Consider the following 16076-nt stretch of genomic DNA (forward strand, 5'->3'; position numbering starts at 1 on the left):
AAAAGTGATTCTATTACACTGGTCAATGCAGGTGTGGTATTAAAACTCAAATTGCAAAAAAAATGAAAGATTACAGTTTTTAAACCTTTCCTGTGAATTTTGGTGCCCTTAGCGACCAACATTTTTTACAGAGATTTAAATGAGTTTTCTCGTAAACATAACGTTGAAGCGACGAGTATCTACTATGCGACACTTCGACGTAAGTTGGCGCACTTCTACACTGGCTAGAAGCACCAAATTTCACAGAGATGGTTAAAAAGCTATAATTGGCATTTTTTCACATTCGTCGACCAGACTTTGGAATCCTCGTCTTTTCAGGTTGAGGAGGCCTGCGTTTTTGTTTTTATGTTCTTGAAGCAACTTCTTAAACTTGAATTGAGTTCAATTTTCATCTACTTCAATTCAATGAAGTTATTTTCGGCGATTTTAAACTACAAGTTTTATTGCTTTTATTCTATTCTTTAGAAACGGCCTTGTTAGTCTTTAGATGCTGCTTTTGGCTAAAAAAATAAAAAAATGATCACCAAAAATTTATTTTAAGTTGGGTATTTTGAAACTCTCAGACAATAAATGAATACATATTACATATTATAACATATTATAACATATTATAACATGTTTTTGAAAAGTTGGTTTATTCCACCTCTTCTCTTAGGCTAAATGATCATACCTTGGACTTCACTTCACCACTCACATCCTGTATAACACTTGCACCATCCTTTTTACACACCTTCATCCACTCTTTCTTTTAATTTCGGTCGTTGATAAAGACCTTCCTTGGTATTCTGCGAAATTTTCGAATTTGATTCCTTCGGCGCAAGAACAATATGGTTGGTTTCGTACCACTCCATCACCTGTTTCGCGTAATGGCATGATGTCAGATTCGGCCTAACAGGGCGTCTCCGTCGTTCAACCGGAGAAATAGCAGCGGGAGCTTTTGTTTTTGGCATTCTTCTTTATATATATATGGCCGTTAATGGCGCCGGTTGTTATGTACGACTGACTAAAGTTGCCGCACCTAAATTCTTGACAAGCTGTCGATATTCTCCGAACAAACTTTTTGGGAGCGTCCAACGAAAAAGTCCAGGCCGAGAAAATATGAAGTCCGCTTTGTTGTTTGCTAGACAACCTAGATGGAAGAATTGACCTTCTTAGCCTCAGATCGAAAGGTTCGGCTTGAAATAATCAGCGTCGGTCATTTTCGCCGTTCTTACATTACCAACCCACCGCTGTGTCGTCTGGTTCTCCTTGAACGATTTTATCACGTAGGACACAATCGATTAACCGACTTCTAACTATTTCACGACCCACCAGAGGGACTAACCTGGATTTTTCACGACCGAACTCATTATATTTTCTTACTTTGAAGTCATTTCGGTAACCACTTGACAGATTATGACGAAATTTGGTACACTCTAAACTGCCCATAAAAGCATAAGAGTCCCATATGGAGATGCTCACAATTGAGAAAATTGCAACTGAAGTTCTAATCTTGAATTTGATGCAAATACCTATGATTTGACAAAAAGTATGTTTTATTCGACTGTATGTTTATGAGGCGGAACATTATATATTTCCATGAGTTCTAAGAACTTTTGCATAAATTCCAGGGTTGGAAATAAATGATGGGACTCGTTTACTTTTATCTTCTCTCTATATAAAGAATAAAAGCATATCTCTCCACGCATTCTGAGACGCCCAAGGCATTTATCAAAATTCTTTATTTTGTATGTCATGTGAACAGTTTATTCAATCCAATTTTTTTTTAAAATGGCCATATTGGATCATATGAATTGCAATATGATGATTTGGTTTTAACAGATTGCAACATGGACCGGTGCATGTTACTTACCAAAAAGCAACTAAAACTGATAGATGAAACCTCGTTCGACATAGAGTCTACAATCATCATAATTATCAAACAGTTCACGAGAAATCGATACAGACCGTAAGGCCACACTACTGAACACTTGAATTCCACTCATTCCAGATGCTTGAAGGATATACTTAAGATGGGACTCGTATGCCTTTACTTTCAATATGGGACAGACAAGGTTTGGTATTTTTCCAGTATTTTTCAGAACAAACTTCCAAATTTTTTTAAGGCATACGAAAATTTGAATAAAATTAGATACATTGACAGTATAAACTAAAATTTTCCTAAAAGTCATATGTGACTCTTATGCTTTTATGGGCAGTAAACTAGTTCATCAATTTTAATGTTATAAAAAGTCATAAATAAAAAAATGTTGCATTTTTGGAGTACAATTTCTATTTTCAGCTCAAATTCGGCTCATTTTTTGCTACTAACAGGATGATGTTTAGAAGCCAGAATCCGAGTTCAGAAACCATTATAAACTCCCACATGGTGACTTCCGGTTTGTAGAAACAGCTTTAAATGGCTAAAAACCATCCAATATGGTTTTTTCCGATACCAACAAGCCAAAAATCGACCTCTGATAGTGTTTCGTAATCCAAGATGCTGACTTGTTGTGTTTGAAAACCAACGCGGAGTTGTTGAAAAGTATGTATTTTCGGAACCGAGATGATATCTAACTGTCGACGGCTTTTTAAAATCCAAAATGGCCATCAGTCAATCAGCCCTAAATGGCTAAATACCATCGTATATCAATATTTCGAGCTTCGAGATGATGCTCTGATCCCAAAATTAAATCTGAGTCGCCATTTTGAAATCTAAAGGTGTGACTTTTAGTTTCTGGAAAACATTGTGATATGGTTATTGGATCCCACCGCTGTCACCAGGATGTAGTGGGTACCGTATCCACTGCCAGGTTTAGTTTCAACTTTGCAACCATACTCCGCCGAAATCTAATTTTGGTTTCCCGGAAGCTACTGAAAGCACCATAATGTAGCGTCTCCCAACTGCTAATTGGCATAGTTTACGGTTAGAACTAGGGCGGTATCTAATCGCCTTCGATCTTCTATCTTTTGTTCTTGATTGATGAAAGCATCCATGGCAAATGCATTCGCTCTAGTTAGTCTTACGACGGTCTACGAAATTCTCGCGCCGTAATACTAATGCCCCCGTAATACTAATAACAAAATAACGCGACTTCACAAATTCCGTATGAACGGTCTTTCGGCCGGAATTCGATGCGAAATGCTTGGTGAGTTGAGGTTAAATTCATTAATTATAATGGACTTACATAGGACCCATACTTAAAAGCGCCAGGCACTCCTGGGGGATAGATTCAGAGGTAGTTTCCAAAATAGTCCTACCGTTGACGGTAGACTTCTACCTGCTCGTGAGCAACTGAACTTTTTGATGAAGGTGAAATGTATCACTTGGTAGTGTCTTACCAAAAACAACCTTTGTTAATCAGAATGAACTGATCTATTTCTGCACTTTGGATGTGTGATATCAAGCCCTTTACAATCTGAATGTTTGTTTCTATGATGTATCGAGGAATGTTTGTTCTAATGTAGGTCAAGTTGTAACGTAAAATGTTCAATATATTGTAGGCCCTGATGATGGTCCCATAGAAGGACCGAAACGTCGGTGATGAGCGAATACCAATCAACGAATTTCTTCAGACTGCAAGCCGAAATACCAAAATCACTTGTATTAAATATCAATCCCAGTATAAAATAACTTCAGTTGCAATAACAATGGCGGAATTGCGACAAACATCATTTTTCGTGCAGATTGGTCAGAATTATGGACAGGAAACCCTATAAATATTTAAAGTTTAAGCTTTGAATTGGTTCCGCCACATATAGTACATTCCTTAATATGTGTAGACGATCTGTAGACTACCATATACCCGACACCTGACATCCCAAATCGCAAGGTTTCAGAAATCTCTACTGAACACAGAGATTCAGGATGCTTTTTACAACGTCAAGACGATACAGCAGAGTATGTCTTGTCTACGAAATCGGATCGTTAAAACCACGAACCCGGACTTGTATCGACAGTATCTAAGAAGTCAGTAATTTGCATTTCAAAAGCACCTCAGTTAAAATACCGAGCAAACAAACCAGAAATTACGTCGATTGCTTTCGAGAACGGCAGATGATCATCGTTCGTACGAGCCTACTGTCAATGAAACCACTATTTGAACACTACTACATAATGAACTTAAATTCTAACTGCAGTACAATCGGCTAGAGACAAAATCCTCTCGCAACTCTACTACCAACCTTCTCTTTCTATCTAATGGCATTCTTCTAACGGTACCGTTCCTTTAGAACAAATGTCTACTTTGTTCAATTAATTAAGAGAGCGACTATTCTGCTCTCTTCGAGTTCCCCGAGCCACTCGAATACGAAGGTTCTGTGAGATTCCGTGCTACGTATCTTAACATTTTGTTTTATTTTGTTTCAACTTACAAGAAAGCGCAACTTAGCTTTACCCAGTTCAGCACAGCAAAAAGTTGTGTACACTGAGGTCTTTTTACGTGAGGGATGCGTTCCAAATTTGTATAGAACCGCCGTAAAAAACCTAAATGCGATATTTCGTTTTTTTTATGTATTTACACTAAAATTGTGATTTATTTTTGAAAACGGATATACGATTACTTTTGTTTGCAAACGCAAGTCGTGATTAAAATGAGGTTGATATCATGTATCATATTGGAGTAATGGATAAAAGCGACCCGCGAAAAATAGGACCTTACTATGCTAATACCATATAACTCTGTTAAAGACCAGCTCGTTTCTGGGTTTTTACTACGTCAAACTAAGTAATGGAGCCCTGTAAATACCGTTACATCCGCCCCACTTCAGTAAAATGCTAGTCTTCTTGAAGAGAAAGACTTACATCAGTTTCTCATACAGGGCTCCAAAATATAACAAGGTGATTTGATAAATTTTTAAGACATTGCACCATGGCCCAGAATCCAAATTTTGGGCGAAATTTAGGTCTAGAGCTCTATAGCAACATTTTAGAGAAAACTTTTTTCTACAAAGTTGTTACATATGATAAAGCGCTTATTGAAAAATTATCAAAAATTAGGGTGACTAACATTTTCAATGCAAGAGTATCTAACTTTTTTATCTTCGTAGATAGAAGAAAAATTTGTTTTACAATGTTATAGCTCCATTAATTTTAAGTAACTTCGTAAAAAAAAGTTTTTCTCTATCTTTGAAAACAACTGATTTATTTTGAAAAAACACATTTTGCGCTTTAATTTTTTTATTTCAAGATTCATCTTTTTTTTTTTTTTTTAAGGGGGGATTTGTTAGTAGCTTAAGTATTTATGATAAATATTAGTAAATAATGAGTATGTGTGTCCAATCACAAATGGTGACTTCTCAACACTGTTAGAAATTTGTAATTTTAATTGTTAGGATTTGTTTGCTTTCGCAATTAGGACTTATCATTCGTAGGGATTTAAACCTACTTGTCAGAAAAGGGGAAGTAAACTTACAACTAACTTAATTGCTAACTTATTGGCTATAAAGAGAGCTTATCGTAGCAATTGAGGATTGCAACGATTTTTGTCGGAAATTGTTAATAATTTTATTTGACATAGCTTCTAATGGTTCAACACCAGTAAGTCTATGTAATTCGAGTGTACCAAACCAAGGAGGACGCTTCAAAATCATTTTCAGAATTTTATTCTGAATCCTTTGGAGCGTTTTCTTCCTTGTTGAACAGCAACTTGACCAGATCGGTACAGCATAAAGCATTGCTGGTCTAAAAATTTGTTTGTAAATCAAAAGTTTGTTCTTTAAACAAAGTTTAGAATTCCTGTTAATGAGAGGATATAAACATCTCGTATATTTGATGCACTTGGCTTGTATACTCTCAATGTGCTCTTTGAAAATAAGTTTTTTTATCATAAATTAGTCCCAAGTACTTAACCTTGTCGGACCAACTTAAAATAACCCCATTCATCTTGACAACGTGATTATTGTTTGGCTTGAGGAAAGAAGCCCTAGGCTTATGCGGAAAAATTATCATTTGAGTTTTAGAAGCATTGGGAGAGATTTTCCACTTTTGCAAGTAGGAAGAAAAAATATCTAAACTTTTCTGCAATCGACTGCATATGACACGAAGACTTTTTCCTTTTACGGAAATGCTTGTGTCATCGCAGAACAATGACTTTGTGCATCCTGGAGGCAAATCAGGAAGATCTGAAGTGAATATGTTGTACAGGACTGGACCCAAGACTGAACCTTGAGGCACACCTGCTCTGACAGGAAATCTATCAGATTTTGAATTCTGATAGACAACCTGCAGAGTTCGATCAGTAAGATAATTTTTTAAAATTTTGATTAGGAAAATTGGAAAATTAAAAGTTTGCAATTTCGCAATCAAACCTTTATGCCAAACACTGTCGAATGCTTTTTCTATGTCTAAAAGAGCAGCTCCAGTGGAATAACCTTCAGATTTGTTAGCTCGTATCATATTAGTAACTCTGAGCAATTGATGAGTTGTGGAATGCCCATGGCGAAATCCAAACTGTTCATTTGCAAAAATTGAATTTTCGTTGATGTGTGACATCATTCTGTTAAGAATAACTCTCTCAAACAGTTTACTTATTGAAGAAAGCAAACTGATTGGTCGATAACTTGAAACTTCAGCTGGGTTCTTATCCGGTTTTAAAATGGGAGTAATTTTTGCATTTTTCCATAATTTGGGAAAATATGCAATTTTGAAGCAGCAATTGAAAATTTTCACTAAAAAATCCATTGTGCTCTCAGGGAGATGTTTGATTAGTATATTAAAGATTCCATCGTCACCAGGTGCTTTCATATTTTTGAAATTTTTAATAATTGATTTAATCTCATTCAAGTTAGTTTCAATTATTTCTGCAGGTAAAAAATTCTGGGAAGAAATTAAATCAAATTGACGTGTGACTTCATTTTCAATTGGACTCACAAAATTCAAATTTGAGTTATGAACACTCTCAAACTGCTGAGCAAGTCTTTGAGCCTTTTGTTCATTGGATACAAGAAAACGTTCACCATCTTTTAAAACTGGAATAGGCTTTGAAGGTTTCTTAAGAATCTTCGACAGCTTCCAAAATGGTTTTGAATATGGTTTCAATTTTTCAACTTTAGTCTCAAAATTTTGATTTCTCAGAAGAGTAAATCTATGTTTAATCTCTTTCTGTAAATCTTTATAAATAGTTTTAAAAACAGGGTCACGAGAACGTTGATATTGACGTCTGCGGACATTTTTCAAACGAATTAGAAGTTGAAGATTTTCGTCAATTATTGGTGAATCAAATTTCACTTGAGCCTTTGGAACAGAATAATTCCTGGCATCAACAATTGCACATTTTAATGCTTCCAAAGCGGAATCAATATTCACTTCGTTTTGCAAATCAAGCTCATTATTGAAATTTCTCTCAATATAATTTTTGTATCTTTCCCAATTAGCTTTGTTATAATTAAAAACAGAGCTCATAGGGTTTAAAACTGATTCATGTGATAAAGAAAAAGTTATTGGAAGATGGTCAGAATCAAAGTCAGCATGTGTGATCAAATCACTACATACATGACTTTGATCTGTCAGCACCAAATCAATTGTTGAAGGGTTTCTTACAGAAGAAGAGCATGTAGGACTATTCGGAGACAAAATAGAATAGTATCCTGAAGAACAATCATTGAATAAAATTTTGCCATTGGAATTACTTTGAGAATTATTCCATGAACGATGTTTAGCGTTAAAACGCCGATTATGAAAAATTTCGAACGATTTCTGGTGAGTTTTTGTAAATCACCTTTAAAATAATTTTTGAGCTCGCGTGTGCATTGAAATGGTAAATATGCTGCGGCAATAAATAAAATCCCAAGTTCAGTTTGAACTTCAATTCCCAAAGTTTCAATAACTTTAGTCTCAAGATGGGGAAGAGCACGATGTTTGATTCGGCGATGAATAACAATTGCAACTCCACCGCCGGAACCCTGAATCCTATCATATCTATGAACCACGTAATTGGGATCATATTTTAATTTTATGTTAGGTTTCAAAAATGTTTCAGTAATAATTGCAATATGCACATTATTTACTGTTAAAAAATTAAAAAGCTCATTCTCATTGGCCTTCAATGAGCGAGCATTCCAATTTAATATTTTAATTGTTTTATTTAAAATCATTGCTAAATTTTAAATTAGAAACAATTTTAATAGTAAAATTTGTGCCTATTTGAATGGCTTCAAACATTGATTTTGCCTGCAACATGGCGTTCATAAGATCGAACATTGCCTGTTGCAAAAAAGAAAGTTTACCTGCCGTAATAGGCCCCAGGCAGTTGACATTAGAAAAAATATTTTCGGTAGCAATATTAGCTGGAGTGATAGGTGTACAATTATTTTCTAGCGTGTTTTGCTTACCCATATTAACGGTCATTTTCGAACTACCAACACTAGGCGGTATAATGTTCGAACTACCTGTAACCTGTGCATAAGTTAAACGGGTATGCAAAGGAGTAGGTAAACTATGCGTCACTGGTACGCTTGGAGAATTTTGTTTTGAAGTTGGTTTTAATTGAGAAATTGAATTTTGTTTACCTTGCCTTGCCTTAACAATTGCTAAACGGACTGGGCATTGATAAAAATTTGACATATGGTTGCCGTTACAATTCGCACAGCGAAAATTTTTACTCTCTTTCACAGGACATGTGTCCTTTTTGTGAGAAGAGTCTCCACAATTAAGACATTTTTGGTCCATGTTACAGAATTTGGAACCATGGCCATAACGTTGGCAAGTACGGCATTGGGTGATATGCTTTTCACCTCCGCCATACTTCCTATAAGTTTCCCACTTTACACGCACATTATACAAAGCATGTGCTTTTTCAAAAAATTTTAAGTTGTTAACCTCATTGCGGTTAAAATGAATTAAATAATTAACAAGGGAAATTCCAGTTCTCTGACTGTTTTCGCCTCGTGATTTTTGTTTCATTAGAATTACTTGGGTAGGGGCTATGCCAAGTAATTCTGTTAAAGTAAGTTTGATCTCATCAACGGTTTGATCGTTGGTGAGACCTTTCAAGACAACCTTGAACGGCTTGGCGTTCTTGGTGTCATATGTAAAAAATTTGTAAATCTTGTCAGTTAAATACCGAACAAGACGATCACGACCCTTTACTGAGTCGGCTAATAAGCGGCATTCACCTCTACGGCCAATTTGATAGGTAACTTTAACGTCAGAAACAAACGTTGAAAGTTCCTTTTTGAATATATTAAATTCAGAAGAAATAGTTACCACAATAGGTGGAACTTTCTCCTTTTTTAAAGATTTTATATTTTGTATAGTTTCATTATTGGTAACTTCCATTTCACCAGCTTCTTGCTCAGGCAAAATATCAAAAGGATTGTCACTACAGACACTCGATGTGTCAGAAAGAGATGCCTCTCTTTTCCTCCCCGCAGCGATGCGAGGTTTCTTTTTCCGTCCAGCCATTTCAGGTGATACGAAAAAAGTTAAAACAAATGTTAAATTCAAAAGTAGGTAGTCTTGAGAAAGACTGATGGGAAATTCAAGATTCATCTCAAAAATGTCTTTGAACGGCTTTTAGAGCTTTTTAGAAGAAAGAATTTGCAATATCTCAATTTAACTCAAAATCAAAATCAAATCTACTATCAAAAAATATGCGTTTTTCATTTGTATGTCATTCTTTTTGGGGCAAACATAAAAAATATCTCTTGGTTTCATTTTGAAGGGCATACTTGACTCTATAAATGGAGGAATTTTTAAAAATATGTAATTTTTTAAATTTGAGTAAATTCAATTTCAGTAAATTCAAATTTATTATTTGGTATTTTTTCTTATAACTAGACGTAATTACCTTTAATTTGACCCAAAAGGATCGAAAATCGATCAACTGGCTCAAAAGTTATGATTTTCTTCAAATAAAATACATCGAATATACCCAGACAACCAATTTACGCGTATAATGCAAACAGTCATCGCATTGTACGTGCATTTAAACGTGATCGTTACATCGCACAAGATGCTGCTAATGTTGCTTATACGCGCAAAAGTGGAGGCGATATGCGTGCATTTCCAAAATATCAAAAAACTTTCACGATGAAAAAAGTTCATATATGCGACTTTAACTGTTAAAGCTTGATAACTTATACGAGCTGTTCCATTATCTAATGTCACTCTACCACCTCATATTTGCGATTTGAAACGAAACTATAAGCGATATATGAATATACACTACGGGTTCTTTTATTACTTTATGCGACTTCACAAGTCAACATTAGCAAATTATTTCAGATATTTATGCGATGTTCGCTATGCATTCCTTCGCATTTGTTTATTAAAACGTGCGATTAAATCACTTTCAAATAAAAAAAAAATACAGCGAACAGAGTAGCAATTATTATGCATTATTTATCCCTTGCTATTCACATTACAAGGAATAGCAAATTACAAATGTCAGTGTTTAATTTTTACAATTATTTTATTTTTCCTTTGGGCACACACGCTGTAATATTTGGGTATCCATCCGGACTCGAACCTCGGACTCTTAGATTGTCAAGCATCATTCTTTCCTCTTCTCCGTGGTGTCGCTGTCGGAAATCTCTGAGTTTTGGTAATAACTTTCTAGTTTCATCGTATAAATGACCAAAAGACATCGTAAAGCATGAATCTAATAAGATCTCGTATTGCGAGTTAGTTTGTAAATTTCTGCGGGAACGTTCGTTGTTTACTTTTCGGTTGAATTGTCATGGCCGCTCGATGAGCTGTGTCATTTGTTTAAACAAAATTGAGTGATTTTACCGCCTTCAACAACAATTAAAGGCAAGTTTCCAACAAAGATATTATGCTAAGTAGTGCATCATTGATCCGAGTTGTCCGCAGATGTTTTCTGTGGCTAATTTTTTGAAGAGCAGCAGCGGCGGGAAGTGACTAAATTTATACATATGTGATACGCTGTAATGCGGATGGTTTTTCGATTTTCGCGCATATTCGTCAGTGTGTGGATTTACTGCGAGTTTAACCAAGCATTGGAAAAGTTAATTGGTTTTTGAATCCGGGTTTATTACCTATTTGTCGTAAAGATTCCGCAAAACAACGTTATATGCGATGAAACATTCACATTTCTCATACAAGCTAATGATCTATCATAATATCTTGTGCGATGTAAGCTGTGCAAACATTAGCGGCATCTAGTTATCATAAATTCAGTTGTTTACGGTGTTACAAAATGATGCCTTTTGCGACTAAACATGAGACTTTTGGTTTTCGCTTATATTCATCACTTCGTGGAATTAATAAAAGTTTGAATATACATTATATGAGTATATCTGTATTGCTGTGTGAGTATGTTACACTCATCGCAAGAAGTTCGCAAAATAACACCATATGCGATGAAACACTTGGTTGCTCAATTAGCTATACGATAGTGATGTACCATAGAACTTTATACGAGGTAACCCGTGCAATCATATGCGATTTTTAGTTTTATAGGCTTGTTTTCATGAATTTAGTCATTAACGGTGATACAAAATGATAGCTTTTGCGACTAAATTTATATGCAATACGACGTGATACTGGAGATTTTTGCTTTATACGTATAATCATCACTTTGTGAGTTTACTACGAGTTTGGACAGGCATGATATGAGTTTATGTGTATTACTATGCGAGTATGTTACACTCGTCGCAAGAAGTTCGCAAAATAACACCATATGCGATTAAACACATACGTTGTTCATACAGCAATACGATACTGATGTGCCATAGAACTTTATACGAGGTAATCCGTGCAATCTTATGCGACTTCTGGTTGTCTGGGTAGCCGCCTTTATTAACGGACCGGCGCCAACGGCTTTACTTCCTCATGCGATGGAAGGCGTGATCCCAGAGATTTTTCGCCTCAGAAAATCTCCCGGTGTCGGCTAGGATTGAATCTAGACCAGTTGGGTTGGTTGTGAGTGGATCACGCCACCTCACAACCATCGACACCTATGTCGTGGGATTCGAACCCAGGCGTCGAGCGTGGTTGGCGGAGACGTTACCAACCACACTAGGCCCCCGCTCTACGCGGTTCATTTTTATGCGTTTTACTAAACGCGATTTTTTTACAATAACGCGGATTATTCTTATGTGATTTAGAAGACTATTTGTACGCGGTATCAAATAAGTTTAGTATAAGTACATCTAATCTAACCTTTGAAAAGCGATATGATCAACCGCGTAAGAAAAGACCCCAGTGTAATAGAGTCAGCTGCCTTGATGCCCTTGACCGGATCTGAACATCCCTCCTTGGAGTACTGCACTCAACCTCTTTTGACCGTCGACACCCGACAACTCTCCGCAATATCCTCCTTCTTTGTAATATACTTTGACTCTATGGTGTAACCCTCCCAGCTTTTTTTAGTCGCCGCGTTGATGTATTCCGGATAGCGCCGTTTCTTAAAGTTGACTCTACTGAGTTTTTTCCTTTGATTATATCGGAGGCTGTCGATAATCTAATGTTTACGTCAATCAACTACTCAAGGAATTTGCTTTCCAATTATTCTTTTCTTGATTTCGATCAGATTTACAAAAGAAATCTCTTTCTCAACACCCGTGAGGAGTATAAACTTTATTTTTCGACGTTATTGGCAATTTTTTTTATTTAAACATATTTTTTCCCCAATGCGACTTTAACTTGATTCACAATTATTCTATCCGATATAAAAAAACTTTAGGCCACTTCACTATAATTTGCAAAAATATCATTTGCAATGTGGAAAATCTTAAGTTATACTGCTGGTCCGTGTTTTTGCCCTACATACATACGTATGTTATTTTACTTACGTATGTATTTTACTTACACATCTTTTGGACTGCAGTTGCCTACATAAGGTGGAATATTATGTGAGCAATTCTCGCTGAGATCGGCCCACTATTTACATGATGGCATTGGAAACGATTCAAGTTTCTTTTCTTAAATCCCATGTTGAATTAGTAAAAAAACTGCATCTGTTTGATTAAATTGATGAGCCCCTCGTTAACTGGAAATCGATATTGTTTGGGGACTTTTCGTTTTTCGTCAAAGCTCGGCTCACCAAAATTGCTCTAGCTCTTGAAATACTCTGTAGAATTACTAACTACAAACTACAAACTAACATATCATTGAAAAGGGGAATATCGAATTGAGTGGTGGCCATATTAAATTAAGCCGCCATATTGTTTTTCTTTCAATAAAATTGATTTTTAATTAGGTGCTCACCCACTTCCATTCGAAAGATTATGCTTTTTAGAGATGTATGTTACCTAAAACAAAAGTTATATAAAAAATTACCAAAACATGTTCGATTCGACCGTTTGGGTTTTCGCTGAATATTACATCACTAAAGTTGCAGTGAAGTGAAATAAAAAAATTAAAGTCTGGGTTCGCACCTATTCATAAATCAGTTTTTCGAAAAAAAATCGATATAGCAAATAAATTAATATGACGACCACCCACTACGAGACTTGCAAAAGAAGGCCCTATCTTCTCCCTTTTGAATGATATGTTGGTTCGAGTATTTCTATAGAGAATTTCAAGAGCTACAGCAATTTTGGTGAGCAAAGTATTGACGAAACACGAAAACTCAAAATTAAGTATTGATTTCCAGTTAACGAGGGGTTCATCAATTCAATCAACCAAACGAGTGTTTTGAGCCTGATTTGAAAATTTTTGTTCTTTTCACATATGGTGACTCCGGAGATGAGCAATTGTCGTTTGGAGCGGCCTGTTATTTACATGGAGTTGTTAAAAACAATTCAAGTTATGTTTGTTTGAAAGCTCATGTTGATTAAGTGAAGAAAATGCTTTTGGGTAATCAAGTAGAGGAACCTCTCGTTAACTGGGAATTTCGTTTTTTTGGGGACCTTTCGTTTTTTGTTAAACACTTACTGACCAAAATTGCTCTAACTCTTGAATTTCTTTATAGGATTAGCTAAACCAACACACCATTGTTAAGAGTAAAGGTTGAGCCTTCTTTTGCAAACATCAAAGTTAATAGTCGCTATAATAAATTTGGCCGTCATATTGGATAAAAAAAAATCGAACAAGTTCCCGTTCACCTACCTTAAAAACTCTCACGACTTTCGAAAGCCAATTATTGTTTACATGGAATGTGTTAAAATCAGATATGTATGTCGTCTAAAATCACTTTAGAAATATCGATGCTTCTGACCTACTTTGATATCATTTTCTGCTTTGGTATTCGGTACTTCTGAATAACTTTGAAAAAAATTCTTCTTCAAGTTTCTTATGTTTACCTTGTGAATTAAGCAGGTGAAAGAAATATGATATGACAAGAGTCTTCATCAAAAACTTTATGATATGGTAGTTCAATAGTTGCAAAAAACGAAAGAAGTTGTGGGAAAAATGAGATATTAGTTCGGACTAAAACTTGATCAATTTTTGCCATATTTTTGTTCAATTTAGCGAGTAACAAAACCTTTCTTTAGTTTTACCACTCAAATTTTTTCTGCTTCTTCTTGTTCATAGTATTTTTTTATCTAATGTTTTCCAAAAGGTTCAATATTTTCATAGTATAACTTTTATTCTACATATCATTTTCGGGCAGAGTTGCTCGAATGCATACACAGTTTCTCTTAAAAGTTCAACGATTTGGTTAAAAATTATATTAATTGATACAGAAAGCTACACGTTTTGATTCAAAAGAAAAAATCCTCATTTTTCAGAAATTAGATTTGCACTTGCCTTCCAATTTATACGAGAGTCAAAATTTTGGTTCAAGTGTTGATAACCATTCAAGAAATTTCAAATAGTATTTACTTGCAACAAACAACGTTGCAATGTTCCAATTTCTCGCTGTAAACTTGACATGCCAACATTTACAGCAAATGTTGCCAGCAGCTAAATACCCCGCAACCGCCCTTCGAGGCTAGAACCGGGTTCTGGCGGACACGAAACCTAATTAAAATCCACATACGCCTTGCAACAACAATTAACATGCCGACGAGGTTCTACTGCTCGGAATCGAATCGCAAATTCGGGTTGAATTTCAAGCGCATAGACAATAACAACAGCAGCGGCCACAGGAAAACAGATCCAAAAATTTGCATTTGGTCTTCGTGTCCGGTGAGCGGTCGTTCGACCGAAATATCCTGCGAAACGGTACAAGCCGGGACTGTGGCTGGCTGGCATGCTGGCTGTTTGCCATGTGTATGTGTGCATTTGCGCAACTAAACACGCATACATATTCATAGCCAAGTCGCTAAGAAGAAATGGGTTTCGAACAACGAAATTTCATCCACACTACCGTTGCAGTATGTGATCCTTTGGGTTGACTCGGTTGGAATCCGTTTTTTTTTGCGTCGAACTGAACTCGCCCATAAACAAGTGAACGTACATAAAATATGCTTATACTTGCCAGCGCAATGCATCCGTTCATCTGTTCACTGTTTTCCTTTGGCGAACAAGCAAGACTCCCTGCGTCTCAGAGCCTATTCTCAAAAGGGATCTTTACCGGGCAACACCTCGTGTGTGTGTGTTTTCCTAGTAGAACACACTTCCCTGTACAAGCGATCCGTTTACCGCATTCAACTGAACTTCGAGAAATATGCTCCGAGGGGTACTGCTTCCTATTGTTCTACTCGAATTTTGTGGACATATATATGAAAACATGCATAAATGCTTCGAAAAGTTTTCATCCGGAAATTGCTGACTTTCGGGTCCCCAGCGTGTTGCTGGTTGGCTTGCTATTTGTCTATAGTACAAGGCTCCTTCTTTGGTTCTTCTGTTCAGCGCAAGGAAAGCACGATTTTGCAGTAGAAATAATGATTTTAGTGCTGTTATTACTGGTTTCGAGATGGAACAAACAGACAGAGTCTTCCGTTGCGTGGTTCGAAGATTTCTAGCTCTGCTTGGCTTGCACCGGACGCGGTGGGTTCGAGGTTCATATTTTTATTATTCAATAACAGTTTGATAAAAAAAAAACATATTTGTAGTTTAAATCACAAAACTCTAACTAATATTTTTCGTTTTTTTTCCCTTCCAGGTACGTATTGTCACTTTCAGTCGTCATAAAACCCACTGCGGTGTGAAAACTGTGAAGGTGGTCTAGCTGCTGATCGTCACAGTCAGGATATGTAGATTTCTCCACTTACCGGTAGAACCTCTACCGGAGACTCAAACTCAT

General features: G+C 36.1%; 1 protein-coding gene across 3 annotated transcripts in view; it reads left to right on the top strand.

The window, feature by feature from the left end:
* The window catches only part of LOC129726833 (nephrin), a 571231-nt gene that overhangs the window by 84798 nt on the left and 470357 nt on the right, over positions 1-16076 (top strand). The window lies entirely within an intron of this gene.

Source organism: Wyeomyia smithii, chromosome 3, assembly GCF_029784165.1.
Source record: "Wyeomyia smithii strain HCP4-BCI-WySm-NY-G18 chromosome 3, ASM2978416v1, whole genome shotgun sequence".
Classification (NCBI taxonomy): Eukaryota; Metazoa; Arthropoda; class Insecta; order Diptera; family Culicidae; genus Wyeomyia; species Wyeomyia smithii.